Source organism: Orcinus orca, chromosome 13, assembly GCF_937001465.1.
Source record: "Orcinus orca chromosome 13, mOrcOrc1.1, whole genome shotgun sequence".
Lineage (NCBI taxonomy): Eukaryota > Metazoa > Chordata > Mammalia > Artiodactyla > Delphinidae > Orcinus > Orcinus orca.
In genome coordinates, this window is record NC_064571.1 from 7,404,472 (window position 1) to 7,422,645 (window position 18,174).

General features: G+C 37.8%; 1 protein-coding gene and 1 non-coding gene across 3 annotated transcripts in view; one reads left to right on the plus strand and one right to left on the minus strand.

Annotated features, from left to right (window-relative positions):
* The window catches only part of MRPL30 (mitochondrial ribosomal protein L30), a 123,034-nt gene that overhangs the window by 10,964 nt on the left and 93,896 nt on the right, over positions 1 to 18,174 (minus strand). Inside the window, exon 18 of one of the 2 annotated variants that reach the window (XR_007470974.1) lies at positions 16,176 to 16,288. The exons of the other annotated variant lie outside the window; for it this stretch is intronic. The gene's annotated coding sequence lies outside the window, so the exon portion shown is untranslated. The remainder of the gene's footprint in view (positions 1 to 16,175; positions 16,289 to 18,174) is intronic. 2 annotated transcript variants of the gene reach the window in all.
* Positions 484 to 590, plus strand: LOC117195840 (U6 spliceosomal RNA). Its single transcript, XR_004475716.1, has one exon. It is a non-coding gene; the product is annotated as a U6 spliceosomal RNA (small nuclear RNA).

Sequence of the window (18,174 nt, forward strand, 5' to 3'; positions counted from 1 at the left end):
CCAAAAGCACAATCCATAAGTGAAAGAATTGATAAGCTGGCCTTCATTAAAATTAAAAATGTTTGCTCTGTGAAAACAAATGACTCTTAAAACTCAATAATAAGAAAACCAAAAACCTGAGACTTCCTGGGGCGCAGTGGTTAAGAATCCGCCTGCCAATTCAGGGGACATAGGTTCAATCCCTGGTCCAGGAAGATCCCACATACTGCAGAGCAACTAAGCCCGTGTGCCACAACTGCTGAGCCTGCGCTCTAGAGCCCACGAGCTGCAACTACTGAACCCCCGTGCCACAACTACAGAAGCCCGTGTGCCTAGAGCCTGTGCTCCACAACAAGAGGAGCCACCACAATAAGAAGCCCACACACCACAATGAAGAGTAGCCCCCACTTGCAGCAACTAGAGAAAGCCTGCATGCAGCAATGAAGACCCAATGCAGCCAAAAATAAATAAATAAAAATAAATAAATTTATTAAAAAAAAAAAAGTGCTCGCTTCGGCAGCACATATACGAAAATTGGAACGATACAGAGAAGATTAGCATGGCCCCTGCGCAAGGATGACACGCAAATTCGTGAAGCGTTCCATATTTTAAAAAAAAGAAAAGAAAAAAAGAAAACAAACAACCCAATTAAAAGATGGGTCAAACACCTGAACAGACACCTTACCCAAGAAGACATACAGATGGTAAATAAGCACACAAAAATATGTTCCACATCACATGGCATGAAGGAAACACAAATTAAAGCGATGAGATACCATTACACACCTATTAGAATGGCCAAAATCCAAAACACAGCACCAAATGCTGGCAAAGATGTAGAGCAAGCGGAACACTCTTTCATTGCTGGTAATAATACAAAAGGGTGCAGCCAGTTTGGAAGACAGTTGGGCAGTTTCTTACTAAACTAAACATACTCTTACCATATGATCCAGAAATTGCACTCCTGGTATCTACCCAAATGAGTTGAAAACTTATTTCCACACAAAAACCTGCACATGAATGGCTATAACACCTTTATTCATAATTGCTAAACTTGGAAGCAACCAAGATGTCTTCAGTAGGTGAATGGATAAATAAACTGTGGTATATTCAGACAATGGAATAGTATTTAGTGCTAAAATAAAATGAGCTATTAAGCCATGAAAAGACATGGAGGAAACTTAAATGCATGTTAGACAAAGTGAAAGAAACCAATCTGAAAAGGTTATATACTGTATGGTTTCAACTTTATATGACATTCTGGAAAAGGCAATATGGAGGCAATAAAAAGATGAGTGGTTGCCAGGGATTAAAGGGGAGGGAGGTATGAAAAGGTGAACCACAGAGGATTTTTAGGGCAGTGAAACTAGAGATCTTCCTAGACTTAACAACAGGGTTACATCCTGATATTTTCAGTTCATGGTGGGTTTAAGTCGAAAATGCATTTAATGAACCTAACCTATCTAACACCATAGCTTAGCCTAGCCGAACTTAAATGTGCTCAGGACACACATTAGTCTGCAGTTGGGCAAAATCATCTAACACAAAGCCTATTGTATAATAAAGTGTTGAGGGCTTCCCTGGTGGCGCAGTGGTTGAGAGTCCGCCTCCCGATGCAGGGGACACGGGTTCGTGCCCTGGTCTGGGAAGATCCCACATGTCGCGGAGCGGCTAGGCCTGTGAGCCATGGCCGCTGAGCCTGCGCGTCCGGAGCCTGTGCTCCGCAACGGGAGAGGCCACAACAGTGAGAGGCCCGCGTACCACAAAAAATAAATAAATAAATAAAGTGCTGACTCTTTCATACAATTTATTGAATACTGTACTGGAAGTGAAAAAAAGTGAATGATTGTATGGGTACAGATGGTTATAAGTGTATCAGTTGTTTACCCTAGTAATCATGTGCTGACTGGAGCTGTGGCTCACTCCTGCTGCCCAGCAACACCAGAGAGTACTGGCCAGCATACCACTAGCCCAGGAAAAGATCAAAATTGAAAGCTCGGTTTCTACTGAATGCTTGTTTGCTTTCGCACCATTATAAAGTCAAAAAATCATTAAGTTGAACCATCATAAGCCAGGGACGTCAGTGTTCTGTATGATACTGTAATAGTGGTACATGTCATTATACCTGTATACATTATACATTTGTCCACATCCATAGAAAGAGCAACAGTAACAATGAACCCTAATGTAAACGATGGACTTTGGGTGATAATGATGTGTCAAGGCAGGTAGGTGATCAATTGTAACAAATATGCCACTCTGGTTGGGAATGTTGATAATGGGAGGGGCTCTGCATGAGTAGGAGCATGGAATATATGAGAAATCTCTGCACTTTATACTCAATTTTCCTGTGAACCTAAAACTGCTCTTAAAAGTGTATATTTTTTTAAAAAGGGAAAATCTCACATTAATAAGCTAACTTTACATCTTAAGGAAGTCAGAAAGAAAGACAAGCTAAACCCAAATCTAGCAGAAGGAACTAATGAAGATTAAAGCAGAGACAAATAAAATAGAAATTTTTTAAAAATAGAATTGATGATACCAAAAATGGTTCTTTGAGACTATTAACCAATTTGGCAAACTGTTAGCTAGATTGAGAAAGAGAGAAAAGATGAAAATAACTAATATCAGAAATGAAAGTGGGGATATTACTACTGACCTTACAGAATTAGAAAGGATTGTAAGATATTATGAACAATTATACACCAACAAATTAGATAACCTGGAAGAAATAGACAAATTCCTAGAAAATGCACAACTTACCAAACCACCTCAATAAGATATAGAAAATCTGAACATACCTTTATTGAGTAAAGAGGTTGAATTAGTAATAAAAAGCCTTCCAGGAAAGAAAATCCAAGACCATATGGCTTTGCTGGTGAATTCTATCAAACGTTTAAAGAAGTAACACTAGTCCTTCACAAACTCTTCCAAAAAAAGAAGAGGAGGAAACAATTTCTAATGTATTCTATTAGAGGTCACATTACCCTAATACCAAAGCCAGACAAAGGTACCTAAAGTACAAAAAAAACTGCAGACCAATATCACTTATAGTTGCAAAATCCTCAATAAAATACTAGCACATGGAATTGAACCACATATCAAAAGGATTATACACCATGACCAAGTAGGATTTATTCCAGGATGCAAGGATGGTTCAACATAAGAAAATCAATATAATACACCACAGTAATAGAACAAAGGAAAAAACTCACATGATCATCTTGATGCTGAAAAAGCTTTTGAAAATATCTAACATCCTTGCAGGATAATAACACTCAGAAAACTAGGAATAGAAGGGAACTTCCTCATTATGATTCATGTAAAATCTCAAAGCTAACTTCATATTCAACGGTAAAATTTTCTCCCCTAATAGCAGGAACAAGACAAGGAAGTCCACTTTCTCATCACTGCTATTCAACATTGTACTGGATGTTCTTGCCAGAGCAATTTGGCAAGAAAAAGGAAAGGCATCAAAACTGGAAAGGAAGAATCAATCTACCTCTCTTTACAGATGATATGCTCCTATAAATGCAATATCCCAAAGAATACACAAATAGACAGAAAAAACCTACTACTAGAATAAATGATTTCAGCCAAGTTGCAGTTTACAAAACAAACACACAAACTCAGTTGTGTGTTGACAATATACTAGCAAGGAACAATCAGTAAAGCAATTAAGAAAATAACACCATTTACAATAGCATCCAAAGAATAAAATACCAGGAATAAATTTATCCAAGGAAATGAAATACTTGTACACTGAAAACTATGCAACGTCACTGAAGTAAATTGATATTTATTTTAAAAATTGAAATACTTCAAGTTCATGAATTATAATATACAATATTGTTAAGATGGCAATACTATCAAAAGCAATCTAGAGATTCAATATAATCCCTATAAAAATTCCAATGACCTTTTTTGCAAAAATGGAAAAAACCAATTCAAATTCACATGAAATTACAACTCAACAACAAAAGGCAAACAACCAATTTATAAATGGGCAAAGGACTTGAATAGATATTTCCTCAAAGAAGATACACAAATAGCCAACAAGCACATTAAATATGTTCACCATCATTAGCCATTAGGGAAATGTAAATCAAAATCACAATGAGATACCACTCATACCCACTAGAATGACTATAATTAAAATTAAAAGAGAACAAGTGCTAGGATGTGTGTGGATTGAAACCCTTGTAAATCACTGGTGAAATGTAAAATGGTGTAGCTGCCATGGAAAACAGTTTGTTGGTTCCTCAAAGCATTAAACATAGAAATGCCATATGACCCAGCAGTTGAACTCTTAAGTATATTCCCCAAATAATTAAAAACAGCTATGCAAACAAATGTAAATGCATGTTCATAGCAGTATTATTCATAACAGCCAAAAGGTGGAAACAACCCAAATGTCCGTCACTGGATGAATGGATAAACAAGTTGTGATACATGCATACAATTCAATATTACTCAGACACAAAAAAAGAATGAAGTACTAACACATGAAACAACATGGATGAACCTCAAAAGCATTATTCTAAGTGAAAGAAGACAAACACAAAGCTACATATTTTATGATTCCATTTATATGAAGTATCCAGGATAGGTAAATCCATAGAGCAGATTGGTAGTTGTGAGATGGTCGAAAAAGAGACCCTTATCTACCATTTGTTTTTCCTTTTTTTTTCTTGTATCTTTTGAACCTCTGTGTTGAATCCTTTTTGACAATTTTTTTTTTTTACTTTTTAAAAATTGAATCGTTACTGAACAAAAAATATATATAATGAAAAGGAACTATACTGGAAAACCCACTGTGATTGGGACAGAAGCTGAATATTAGGGGATTTTAGGAATGAAATGAGACAGAAGGGGAAAAGTAAGGGATATGAATAATTTTAGAAAAACTTAGAAGGGACAGGAAAGCCACTCTTCAGGTTGTCAGTAGCAGGCTGGACTGTTTTCGCTGATGAGAATCTGAGGTACCCTGCAGAAGTCAGGACAGCCTCTAACATGGACTCTGTCTTCCCCACCACTTAGCTACATAGCTTGAACATTTTCCCATATCAGTACATACAGAGCTACCTCTCTCTTTAATGAATGCAAAGTATTCTATTGTACAGATGTTTCATATGAAAATGTTTCCTAATCAGGCACATGTGAAAGAGAAAACCCTCTGGACTCCCCTCTTTTTTTAAAAAATATTTATTTATATATTTGGTTGCACCAGGTCTTAGTTGCAGCAGGCGCGCTCCTTAGTTGCGGCTTGTGGGCTCCTTAGTTGTGGTATGTGAACTCTTAGTTGCAGCATGCATGTGGGATCTAGTTCCCTGACCAGGGATTGAACCCGGGCCCCCTGCATTGGGAACACAGAGTCTTAACCACTGCGCCACCAGGGAAGTCCTGTGGACTCCCCTTTCTTTTTAACACACCCCCAAATCTTTATTTTATGAAGGACTTGCCCTGTGTCATCAGTTCCACAAGAAATAAAATGTGGACTGCTCTGGGCCAGCAACCTCAGCAATGTTCTTTTTTTTCTCTTTCATAAAAGAAGAGGAAACCAAATCTCTAAATGAGATCTCCAAGTAAAAACAAACAATATTGAGCAAAGTACCAGGTTTTCTGAGCTCATAAAATGTAAAGCACAGATTACACATTATGAAATAGCCTTGAGAGCTATCTTAACTTTTTAATTGTCTGATAAAAAACATGACTGAATATACCATTCCCACTGAGAAGTCAGAGGCTGGGAATGAAAATTCCCACTGACTGCACTCAGGACTTCAGCAGGAAGTCTGCCCATGAGCCTCTGGGAGGCTCACCTGAAGATCTTTCCACTGGGCCTGCAGGCACCCCCCAATGCCCTGAGTGCTAAACCCACACTTCCCCCCACCCCCAAGTCTGCAGGTGACTCTTTGTGTTTCTGAGTGAAACACAGAACTGGCAATGGCCAGAGTGTTCTCAGAAAAATCATACCAGGGTCTGTTGGCAAGAGAGAAACCACAAACTTGAGTGGTAGTGCCACTTTCTGGCAAACAAAGAGGTTTCCAAAGGTCAACCTGATGAGTTGTAAGAACCAGAGAAGGCATGAAAGCTTAAAAATTCCACCACAAGAGGGAATAAGGAGTGTGGAGCAGATGTACCCATACAAGGTCAGAGAAAATCTAGATATAACAGGACCAATGAACCCACCCAAAGGCAACTGGTACAGATTTGAGGGGTTCCACTACTTCAGTGCAAGAGCCACAATGCAAACCTCCAAGGAACATGAGAAATATCATCACCAAAAGAAAACAATCCTCCAAAAACTGAACTCAATGACATGGAATTTTGAGATCTAGCTGATAAAGAGTTTGAAATAGCAGTTTTGAGGAAACTCAAGTGAACTACAAAAAAACGCAGAAAGACAACTCAATGAAATGAGGAAAACACATGAAAAAATGAGAAATTTAACAAAGAGATAGAAATCATAAAAAAGGACCAAACAAATTCTGGAGCTGAAGAATTCAATGAATAAAATGAGAAATGCAATATGAAATATCTACAGCAAAGTAGACCAAATGGAAGGTAGAATAAGTGAGCTAGAGGATAGGAATTTTGAAATAATGCAGTTAGGGGAGAACAAAGAAAAAAGAATGAAGAAGAATGAAGAAAGCCTACATGATCCATGGGAATCCATCAAATGTACAAATATTAAAATAATTAGTATTTCAGAAGGAGAAGAGGGGGAGAAAGTGGTAAAAAGTTTAAAGTAATAGCTGAAAAATTCTCAAACTTTGGAAAGACTTGGGCATCCAATTCATGAAGCTAATAGATCACCCTATTTTTTCAATGAAAAAAAAAGTACTTCTGTAAGATACACTATAATGAAAATGTCAAATATCAAAGAGAATCTTAAATGCAGCCAGAAGGAAAAAAAGATTATAACCTACAAGGAACCCCCCATTAGGCTATCAGTGTATTTCTCAAAAGAAACCCTACAGACCAGGAGAGAGTGAAAATGGCATATTCAAAATGTTGGAAGAAAAAATTTCCAACCAAGATAATTTATCCAAAGTTACACTTCATACATGAAGGAAAAAATAAAGGCTTTTCTAGATAAACAAAAACTGAGGGAGTTATCACCACTAGACCTGCCTTGCAAGAAATGCTGAAAGGAATTATTCAAGCTGAAATGAAAAGATGTTAATTAGTGACATGAAAACATATGAAAGTATACAGAACACTGGTGGATATACAGTCATATTTAGAAAACTCTAATTCTGTAATAAGGTGGTATGTTAACCAGTTACCTATAGTACAAAGATTATATGAAAAGATTATTTTAAAATATATAGTTATATATTTTTGTAGCTGTATCTACTATAATTTGTTAACGAATATAAAATATAGAAAGAGGTAAATTGTGATGTCAAAAGTGTAAAGGGAGGGAGTAAAATTTTGGAACTCCTGTGTGTGATTGAAGTTAAGTTGCTATCAGCTTAAAATGAACTGCTTTATTTATGTTTTACATAAGCCTCATGGTAACCACAAAGCAAAAACCTATAGGAGATTCACAAAAGATAAAGAAAGGGGAAACAGAGCATATCACCATGGAATGACCAGCTGACAAAAGTAGGCAGAAACAAGAAAAAAAAATACATTGGAACTACAAAACTGTGAGAACTTATTAAGATGGCATTAGTAAGTCCTTACATATCAATAATTACTCTAAGTGTAAGTGGATTGAATTCACCCATCAGAAAGGTACAGAGTGGCTGGATGGATTTAAAAAAATATATGACCCAACTATAAGCTGCCTATAAGAGACCCACTTCAGGGTTAAGGACACACATAGGATCAAAATGAAGAGACAGTAAAAAGTATTCCATGCAAGTGGAAACCAAAAGAAAGCAGGGGTAGCTATCTACCCCTCTATCACACAAAACAGACTTTAAGCCAAAAGAGGTAATAAGAGATAAAGAAGGTGATCTTATATGATAAAAGGGTCAATTCATCAAGAAGATCATAAATATATATGCACCCAACATTGGAGCATCTAAATATATTAATCAAATACTGACAGATCAGACAGGAAAAACAGACAATACAATAACAGCAGCAGACTTCAATACCCCACTCTCAGCAATGGAAAGATAATCCAGACAGAAAGAAAACATTGGACTGGACTCATATATTAGATGAAATGGACCTACAAAACATTTATAGAACATTCCATCCAACAGTAGCAGAATACATATTCTACTAAAGAGCACAAGAAATATTCTCCAGGATAGATCATATGATAGGTTACAAAACAAATACTAGCAACCTTAAGAAGATTAAAATTATACCATCTTTTCAAACCACAATGGATGAAACTAGAAATAAAAAACAAGAGGACAACTGGAATGTTTATAAGCATGTGGAAACAACACATTCCTGAACAAGAAATGGGTCATAAAGAAAAAAAAATCTCAAAACAAATGAAAATGACAACACAACACATCAAAATCTATGGGATGTTACAAAAGCAGTTCTGAGAGAGAATTTTATAGTAATAAATACATATATTAAGAAGATAGGAAGCTCTCAAATAAACAACCTAACTTCACACTTCAAGGAACTAGAAAAAGAACAAGGAAGCCCAAAGATAGCAGAAGGAAGGAAATAAAGATCAGAGTGGAAAATAATGAAATAGAGAACAGAAAAGATTAACAAAACTAAGAACTCAGTTTTTGATAAGAAAAATGAAACTGAAAAACTTTTAACTAGACTAAGAGGCTATTATGAATACTTACATGCCAACAAATTGGGTACCTAGAAGAAACAGATAAATTTCTAGATACATAGAGCCAAGACAATCAGGAAATAGAAAATCTGAACAGACCAATAATGCAAGTAAGGCAATTGAATCAGTAATCAAGAGCCGTCCAACACAGACAAATATAGGACCAAATAGCTCTACTGGTGAATTCTACCAAACATATAAAGGAGAATTAATGCCAGTCCTACTCAAACTTTCAAAAAATAAAATCAAAGAAGAATCACTTCCAAACTCATTTTATGAAGCTACCATTACCCTGATACCAAAGCCAGATGACACTACAAGAAAAAACTACAAACCAACATCCCTTATAAATATACATGCAAAAATTCTCAACAAAATATTAAGAAATCTAATTCGACAACACATTAAAAGGGTGATACACCATGACCAAGTGGGATTTATCCCTGGGATGCAAGGATGGTTCAACATATGTAAATCAATAAATGTGATACACCACATTAATAAAATGAAAGATAAAAATCATGATCATCTCAATTGATGCAGAAAAAGCATTCAACAAAATACATTTTTTTCAAGATAAAATCTCCACAAATTATTTATAGAGGGTATGTACCTCAACATAATAAAGGCCATATATGACAAGCAAACAGCCAACATCATGATCAGTGGTGGAAGATTGAAAGTTTTTCCTGTGAGATCAGGAACAAGACAAGGATGCCCACACTCACCACTTTTATTCAACATAGTACTAGAAGTCCCAGCTAAAGCAATTATGCAAGAAATAAAAAGGCATTCATTGAAAAAGGAAGTGCCGAGATTGGCTCAAGATGGCGGAGTAGGACGTGCTCTCATTCCCTCCTGCGAGAGCACCGGAATCACAACTAACTGCTGAACAATCATCAACAGGAAGACACTGGAACTCACTAAAAAAGATACCCCACATCCAAAGACAAAGGAGAAGTCACAATGAGACGGTAGGAGGGGCACAATCACAATCAAATCAAATCCCATAACTGCTGGGTGGGTGACTCACAAACTGGAGAAAATTTATACCACATAAGTCCACCCACTGGAGTGAAGGTTCTGAGCCCCACATCAGGCTTCCCAACCTGGGGATCCGGCAACGGGAGGAGGAATTCCTAGAGAATCAGACTTTGAAGGCTAGTGAGATTTGATTGCAGGACTTTGACAGGACTGGGGGAAACAGAGATTCCACTCTTGAGGGGCACACACAAAGTAGTGTGTGCATCGGGACCCAGGGAAAGGAGCAGTGACCCCATAGGAGACTGAGCCAGACCTGCCTGCTAGTGTTGGAGGGTCTCCTGCAGAGGCGGGAAGTGGCTGTGTCCCACAGTGAGGACAAGGACACTGGCAGCAAAAGTTCTGGGAAGTACTCCTTGACGTGAGCCCTCCCAGTGTCTGCCATTAGCTCCACCAAACAGGCTGGGTAGGCTCCAGTGTTGGGTCACTTCAGACCAAACAACAAACAAGGAGGGAACTCAGCCCTGCCCATCAGCAGACAAGCAGATTAAAGTTTTACTGAGCTCTACCCACAAGAACAACAGCCAGCTCTACCCACCACCGGTCCCTGCCATCAGGAGACTTGCATAAACCTCTTAGATAGCCTCATCCACCAGAGGGCAGACAGGAGAAGCAAGAAGAACTACAATCCTGCAGGCTGTGAAACAAAAACCACATTCACAGAAAGACAGACAAAATGAAAAGGCAGAGGGCTATGTACCAGATGAAGGAACAAGATAAAACCCCAGAAAAACAACTAAATGAAGTGGAGATAGGCAACCTTCCAGAAAAAGAATTCAGCGTAATGACAGTGAAGATGTTTCAGGACTTTGGAAAAAGAATGGAGGCAAAGAGCGAGAAGAAGCAAGAAATGTTTAACAAAAACCTAGAAGAATTAAAGAACAGACAAACATAGATGAACAATACAATAAATAAAATGAAAACTACACTAGAAGGAATCAATAGCAGAATAACTGAGGCAGAAGAATGGATAAGTGACCTGGAAGACAGAATGGTGGAATTCACTGCTGTGGAACAGAATAAAGAAAAGACAATGAAAAGAAATGAAGACAGCCTAAGAGACCTCTGAGACAACATTAAACGCAACAACAGTCGCATTATAGGGGTCCCAGAAGGAGAAGAGAGAGAGAAAAGACCCGAGAAAATATTTGAAGAGATTATAGTCAAAAACTTGCCTAACATGGGAAAGGAAATAGCCACCCAAGTCCAGGAAGCACAGAGAGTCCCATACAGGATAAACCCAAGGAGAAACACGCGGAGACACACAATAATCAAATTGGCAAAAATTAAATACAAAGAAAAATTATTGAAAGCAGCAGGGAAAAACAACAAATAACATACAAGGGAACTTCCATAAGGTTAACAGCTGATTTCTCAGCAGAAACTCTACAAGCCAGAAGGGAGAGGCATGACATATTTAAAGGGATGAAAGGGAAGAACCTGTTACAACCAAGATTACTCTACCCGGCAAGGATCTCATTCAGACTTGATGGAGAAATCAAAAGCTTTACAGACAAGCAAAAGCTGAGAGAATTCAGCACCACCAAACCAGCTCTACAACAAATGCTAAAGGAACTTCTCTAAGTGGGAAACACAAGAGAAGAAAAGGACCTACAAAAACTAACCCCAGGGCTTCCCTGGTGGTGCAGTGGTTGAGAGTCCACCTGCTGATGCAGGGGACACAGGTTCGTGCCCTGGTCCAGGAAGATCCCACATGCGGTGGAGCGGCTGGGCCCATGAGCCATGGCTGCTGAGCCTGCGTGTCTGGAGCCTGTGCTCTGCAATGGGAGAGGCCACAACAGTGAGAGGCCTGCGTACCGCAAAAAAACAAAACAAAAAAACCCCAAAACTGTTAAGAAAATGGTAATAGGAATATACATATTGATAATTACCTTAAATGTGAATGGATTAAATGCTCCAACCAAAAGACACAGGTTTGCTGAATGGATACAAAAACAAGACCCATATATATGCTGCCTACAAGAGATCAACTTCAGACCTAGGGACACATACAGACTGAAAGTGAGGGGATGGAAAAAGATATTCCATGCAAATGAAAATCAAAAGAAAGCTGGAGTAGCAATATGCATATCAGATAAAAGGGACTTTAAAATAAAGGATGCTACAAGAGACAAGGAAGGACATTACATAATGATCAAGGGATCAATCCAAGAAGAAGATATAACAATTATAAATATATATGCACCCAACATAGGAGCACCTCAATACATAAGGCAACTGCTAACAGCTATAAAAGAGGAAATTGACAGTAACACAATAATAGTGGGGGACTTTTAACACCTCACACCAATCGACAGATCATCCAAACATAAAATTAAAAAGGAAACACAAGCTTTAAATGTCACAATAGACAAGAGAGATTTAACTGACATTTATAGGACATTCCATCCAAAAACAGCATATTACACTTTCTTCTCAAGTGCACATGGAACATCCTCCAGGACAGATCACATCTTGGGTCACAAATCAAGCCTCAGTAAATTTAAGAAAATTGAAATCATATCAAGCATCTTTTCTGACCACAACATTATGAGATTAGAAAACAATTACAGGGAGAAAAACGTAAAAAACACAAACACATGGAGGCTAAACAATACATTACTAAATAACCAAGAGATCACTGAAGAAATCAAAGAGGAAATCAAAAAATACCTAGACTTTGTTATAAAGCAGAAACTAACACACCATTGTAAAGCAATTATACTCCAATAAAGATGTTAAAAAAAATACCTAGAAACAAATGACAATGAAAATACAACGATCGAAAACCTATGGGATGCAGCAAAAGCAATTCTAAGAGGGAAGTTTATAGCAATGCAAACCTACATCAAGAAACAGGAAAAATCTCAAATAAACAAGCTAACCTTACACCTAAAGCAAGTAGAGAAGAAGAACAAGCAAAACCCAAAGTTAGCAGAAGGAAAGAAATGATCAAGATCAGAGCAGAAATAAATGAAATAGAAACTAAGAGAACAATAGCAAAGATCAATAAAACTAAAAGCTGGTTCTCTGAGAAAATAAACAAAATTGATAAAACATTAGCCAGACTCATCAAGAAAAAGAGGGAGAGGACTCAAATCAATAAAATTAGAAATGAAAAAGGAGAAGTTACAACAGACACTGCAGAAATACAAAGCATCCTAAGAGACTACTACAAGCAACTGTATGCCAATAAAATGAACAATCTGGAAGAAATGGACAAATTCTTAGAAAGGTATAGCCTTTTAAGACTGAACCAGGAAGCAATAGAAAATATATACAGACCAATCACAAGTAATGAAATTGAAACTGTGATTAAAAATCTCCCAACAGGTCTTCCCTGGTGGCACCATGGTTAAGAATCCTCCTGCCAGTGCAGGGGACACGGATTCCAGCCCTGGTCCGGGAAGATCCCACATGCCGCGGAACAGCTAAGCCCGTGCACCGCAACTACTGAGCCTGCGCTCTAGAGCCTGTGAGCCACAAATGCTGAAGCCTGCGAGCCACAACTACTGAAGCCCGCGTGCCTAGAGCCCATGCTCCATAACAAGAGAAGCCACTGCAGTGAGAAGCACGCGCACTGCAACGAAGAGTAGCCCCAGCTCGTCGCAACTAGAGAAAGCCCACACACAACAACAAAGACCCAATACAGCCAAAAATAATAAATAAAATACATAAATTTAAAAAAATCTTCCAACAAACAAAAGTCCAGGACCAGATGGCTTCATAGGTGAATTCTATCAAACATTTAGAGAAGAGCTAACACACATCCTTCTCAAACTCTTCCAAAAAATTGCAGAGGAAGGAACACTCCCAAACTCATTCCATGAGGCCACCATCACCGATACTAAAACCAGACAAAGATACTACAAAAAAAAGAAAATTACAGACCAATACCACTGATGAATATAGATGCAAATATCCTGAACAAAATACTAGCAAACAGAATCCAAAAACACATTAAAAGGATCATACACCATGATCAAGTGGGATTTATTCCAAGGATGCAAGGATTCTTCAATATATACAAATCAATCAATGTGATACACCATATTAACAAATTGAAGAATAAAAACCATATGATCATCTCAAAAGATACAGAAAAAGCTTCTGACAAAATTCAACACTGACTTATGATAAAAACTCCCCAGAAAGTGGGCATACAAGGAACCTACCTCAACATAATAAAGGCCATATATGACAAACCCACAGCAAACATCATTCTCAATGGTGGAAAACTGAAAGCATTTTCTCTAAGATCAGGAACAAGACGAGGATGTCCACTCTCACCACTGTTATTCAACATAGTTTTGGAAGTCCTAGCCATGGCAATCAGAGAAGAAAAAGAAATAAAAGGAATACATATTGGAGAAGAAGAAGTAAAACTGTCACTGTTCACAGATGACATGATATTATACATAGAGAATCCTAAAGATGCTACTAGAGCTAATCAATGAATTTGGTAAAGTTGCAGGGTACAAAATTAATGCACAGAAATCTCTTGCATTTCTATACACCAATGATGAAAAATCTGGAAGATAAATTAAGGAAACACTCCCATTTACCACTGCAACAAAAAGAATAAAATACGTAGAAGTAAACCTACCTTGTGAGACAAAAGACCTGTTTGCAGAAAATGAAAAGACACTGATGAAAGAAACCAAAGATGTTACAAACAGATGGAGAGATATACCATGTTCTTGGTTTGGAAGAATCAATACTGTGAAAATGACTATACTACCCAAAGTAATCTACAGATTCAATGCAATCCCTATCAAATTACCAATGGCCTTTTTCACAGAACTAGAACAAAAAATTTTTAAATTTGTATGGACACACAACAGACCCTGAAGAGCCAAAGCAGTTTTGAGAAAGAAAAATGGAGCTGGAGGAATCAGACTCCCTGACTTCAGACTATACTACAAAGCTACAGTAATCAAGATGATATGGTACTGGCACAAAAACAGAAATAAAGATCAATGGAACAGGATAGAAAGCCCAGAGATAACCTCACGCACCTATGGTCAACTAATCCATGACAAAGGAGGCAAGGATATACAATGGAGAGAAGACAGTCTCTTCAATAAGTGGTGCTGGGAAAACTGGACAGCTACCATGTACAAGAATGAAATTAGAACACTCCATAACACCATACATAAAAATAAACTCAAAATGGATTAGAGACCTAAATGTAAGACCGGACACTATAAAACTCTTAGAGGAAAACATAGGAAGAACACTCTGACATAAATCACAGCAAGATCTTCTTTGATCCACCTCCCAGAGTAATGGAAATAAAAACAAAAATAAACAAATGGGACCTAATGAAACTTAAAATCTTTTGCAAAGCAAAGAAAACTACAAACAAGACAAAAAGACAACCCTCAGAATGGGAGAAAATATTTGCAAATGAATCAAGGGACAAGGGATTAATCTCCAAAATATATAAACAGCTCATGCAGCTCAATATTAAAAAAACAAACAACCCAATCCAAAAATAGGCAGAAGACTTAAACAGACATTTCTCCAAAGAGGACATACAGATGGCCAAGAAGCACATGGAAAGCTGCTCAATATCACTAATTATTAGAGAAATGCAAATCAAAACTACAACGAGGTATCACCTCACACCAGTTAGAATGGGCATCATCAGAAAATCTACAAAGAACAAATGCTGTAGAGGGTGTGGAGAAAAGGGAACACTCTTGCACTGTTGGTGGGAATGTAAATCGATACAGCCACTATGGAGAACAGTATGGAGGTTCCTTAAAAAACTAAAAATAGAATTACCATATGATCCAGCAATCCCACTACTGGGCATATACCCAGAGAAAACCATAATTCAAAAAGACACATGCACCCCAGTGTTCATTGCAGCACCATTTACAATAGCCAGGTCATGGAAGCAACCTAAATGCCCATCAAGAGACGAATGGATATAGAAGATGTGGTACATATATACAATGGAATATTACTCAGCCATAAAAAGGAACGAAATTGGGTCATTTATAGAGATGTGGATGAATCTAGAGACTGTCATACAGAGTGTAGTAAGTCAGAAGGAGGAAAAGAAATATCGTATATTAATGCATATAGGTGGAACCTAGAAAAATGGTACAGATGAACCGGTTTGCAGGGCAGAAATTGAGACACAGATGTAGAGAACAACCATATGGACACCAAGGAGGGAAAGCGGGGCCAGGGGGCTGGTGGTGATAGTGGGATGAATTGTGATATTGGGATTGACATATATACTCTAACATGTATAAAATGGATAACTAATAAGAACCTGCTATATAAAAAATAAAATAAAATTCAAATATTCCTAAAAAAAAAGAAAAAGGAAGAAGAAAAATTGTCAATATTTATAGATGATATATATTACCTCTTATAAAGAAAATTCTGGGACTTCCCTGGCAGTCCAGTGGTTAACAATTCATGCTTCCACTGCAGGGGGCACTGGTTCGATCCCTGGTTGGGGAACCAAGATCCCGTATCCTGCAGTGTCGCCAAAAAAAAAAAAATCCTGAAGAGTCAACCAAAAAACTGTTGGAACTATATGAAATCAGTAACATTGCAGGATACAAAACAAAGAAAAAAAAAACCCAACATACAGAGATCAGTTATGTTTCCTCTGATAAAGGAAATCAAAGATTATTCAAAGAATGGAAAGATATCCCATGCTCTTGGATTGGAAGAATTAATATAGTTAAAATGGCATACTACCCAAAGCAATCTACAGATTTTTTTTAACATCTTTATTGGGGTATAATTGCTTTACAATGGTGTGTCAGTTTCTGCTTTATAACAAAGTGAATCAGTTATACATAGCAATCTACAGATTTAATGTGATCCTTATCAAGTTACCCATGACATTTTTCACAGAACTAGATCAAATAATCCTAGCATTTATATAAAACCACAAAAGACCCAGAATTGCCAAAGCAATCCTAAGGAAGAAAGGATAAAGTCTGGAGGCATAACCCTTCCAGACTTCAGAGTAATCAAGGCAGCACGGCATTGGCACAAGAGCAGACATACAGATCAATGGAACAGAATAGAGAGCCCAGAAATAAACCCAAACACCTATGGTCAATTAATCTTCGACAAAGGAGGCAAGAATATACAATGGAGAAAAGACAGTCTCTTCAGCAAGTGGTGTTGGGAAAGCTGGACAGTCACATGTAAATCAATGAAGTTAGAATACTCCCTCACACCATACACAAAAATGAACTCAAAATGGCTTAAATATAAGACGTGACACCATAAAACTCCTAGACGAGAACATGCAAAACATTCTTTGACATAAATCATAGCAATATATTCTTAGGTCCATCTACCAAGGCAGAAGAAATAAAAGAAAAAACAAATGGGACCTAATCAAACTTAGAAGCTTTTGCACAGCAAAGGAAACAAACAAAAGGATAATCTATGAACTGGGAGAAAATATTTGCAAACAATGCAACTGACAAGGACTTAATTTCCAAAATACACAAATAGCTCACACAACTCAATATCAAAAAACCAGGGCTTCCCTGGTGGCGCAGTGGTTGAGAGTCCGCTTGCCGATGCAGGGGACGTGGGTTTGTGGCCCGGTCCGGGAAGATCCCACATGCTGCGGAGCGGCTGGGCCCATGAGCCATGGCCACTGAGCCTGCGCGTCCGGAGCCTGTGCTCCGCAACAGGAGAGGCCGCAACAGTGAGAGGCCTGCATACCGCAAAACAAACAAACAAACAAACAAAAAAAAACCAAAGAACCCAATCAAAAAATGGGCAGAAGACCTCAATAGACATTTCTCCAAAGAAGACATACAGATAGCCAACAAGCACATAAAAAGATGCTTAATATCTCTAATTATTAGAGAAATGCACATCAAAACTACAGTGAGGTATCACCTCACACCAGTCAGAATGGCCATCATCAAAAAGTCTACAAATAATAAATGCTAGAGAAAAGGAAACCCTCCTACACTGTTGGTGGGAATGTAAATTGGTGCAGCCACTGTGTAAAACAGTATGGAGGTTCCGTAAAACACTAAAAATAGAATTACCATGTGACCCAGCAATCCCACTACTGGGCATAAATCCGGAGAAAACCATAATTGTAAGAGACACATGCACCCCAGTGTTCACTGCAGCACCATTTACAATAGCCACGACAGGGAAGCAACCTAAATGCCCACCAACAGATGAATGAATAAAGAAGATGTGGTGTATATATATACAATGGAATATTACTCAGACATAAAAAATGAAATAATGCCATTTGCAGCAACATGGATGGACCCAGAGATTATCATACTAAGTGAATTCAGACAGAGAAAGACAAATATTATATGAGATCGCTTATATGTGGAATCTAAAAAAAAAAAGTACAAATGAAC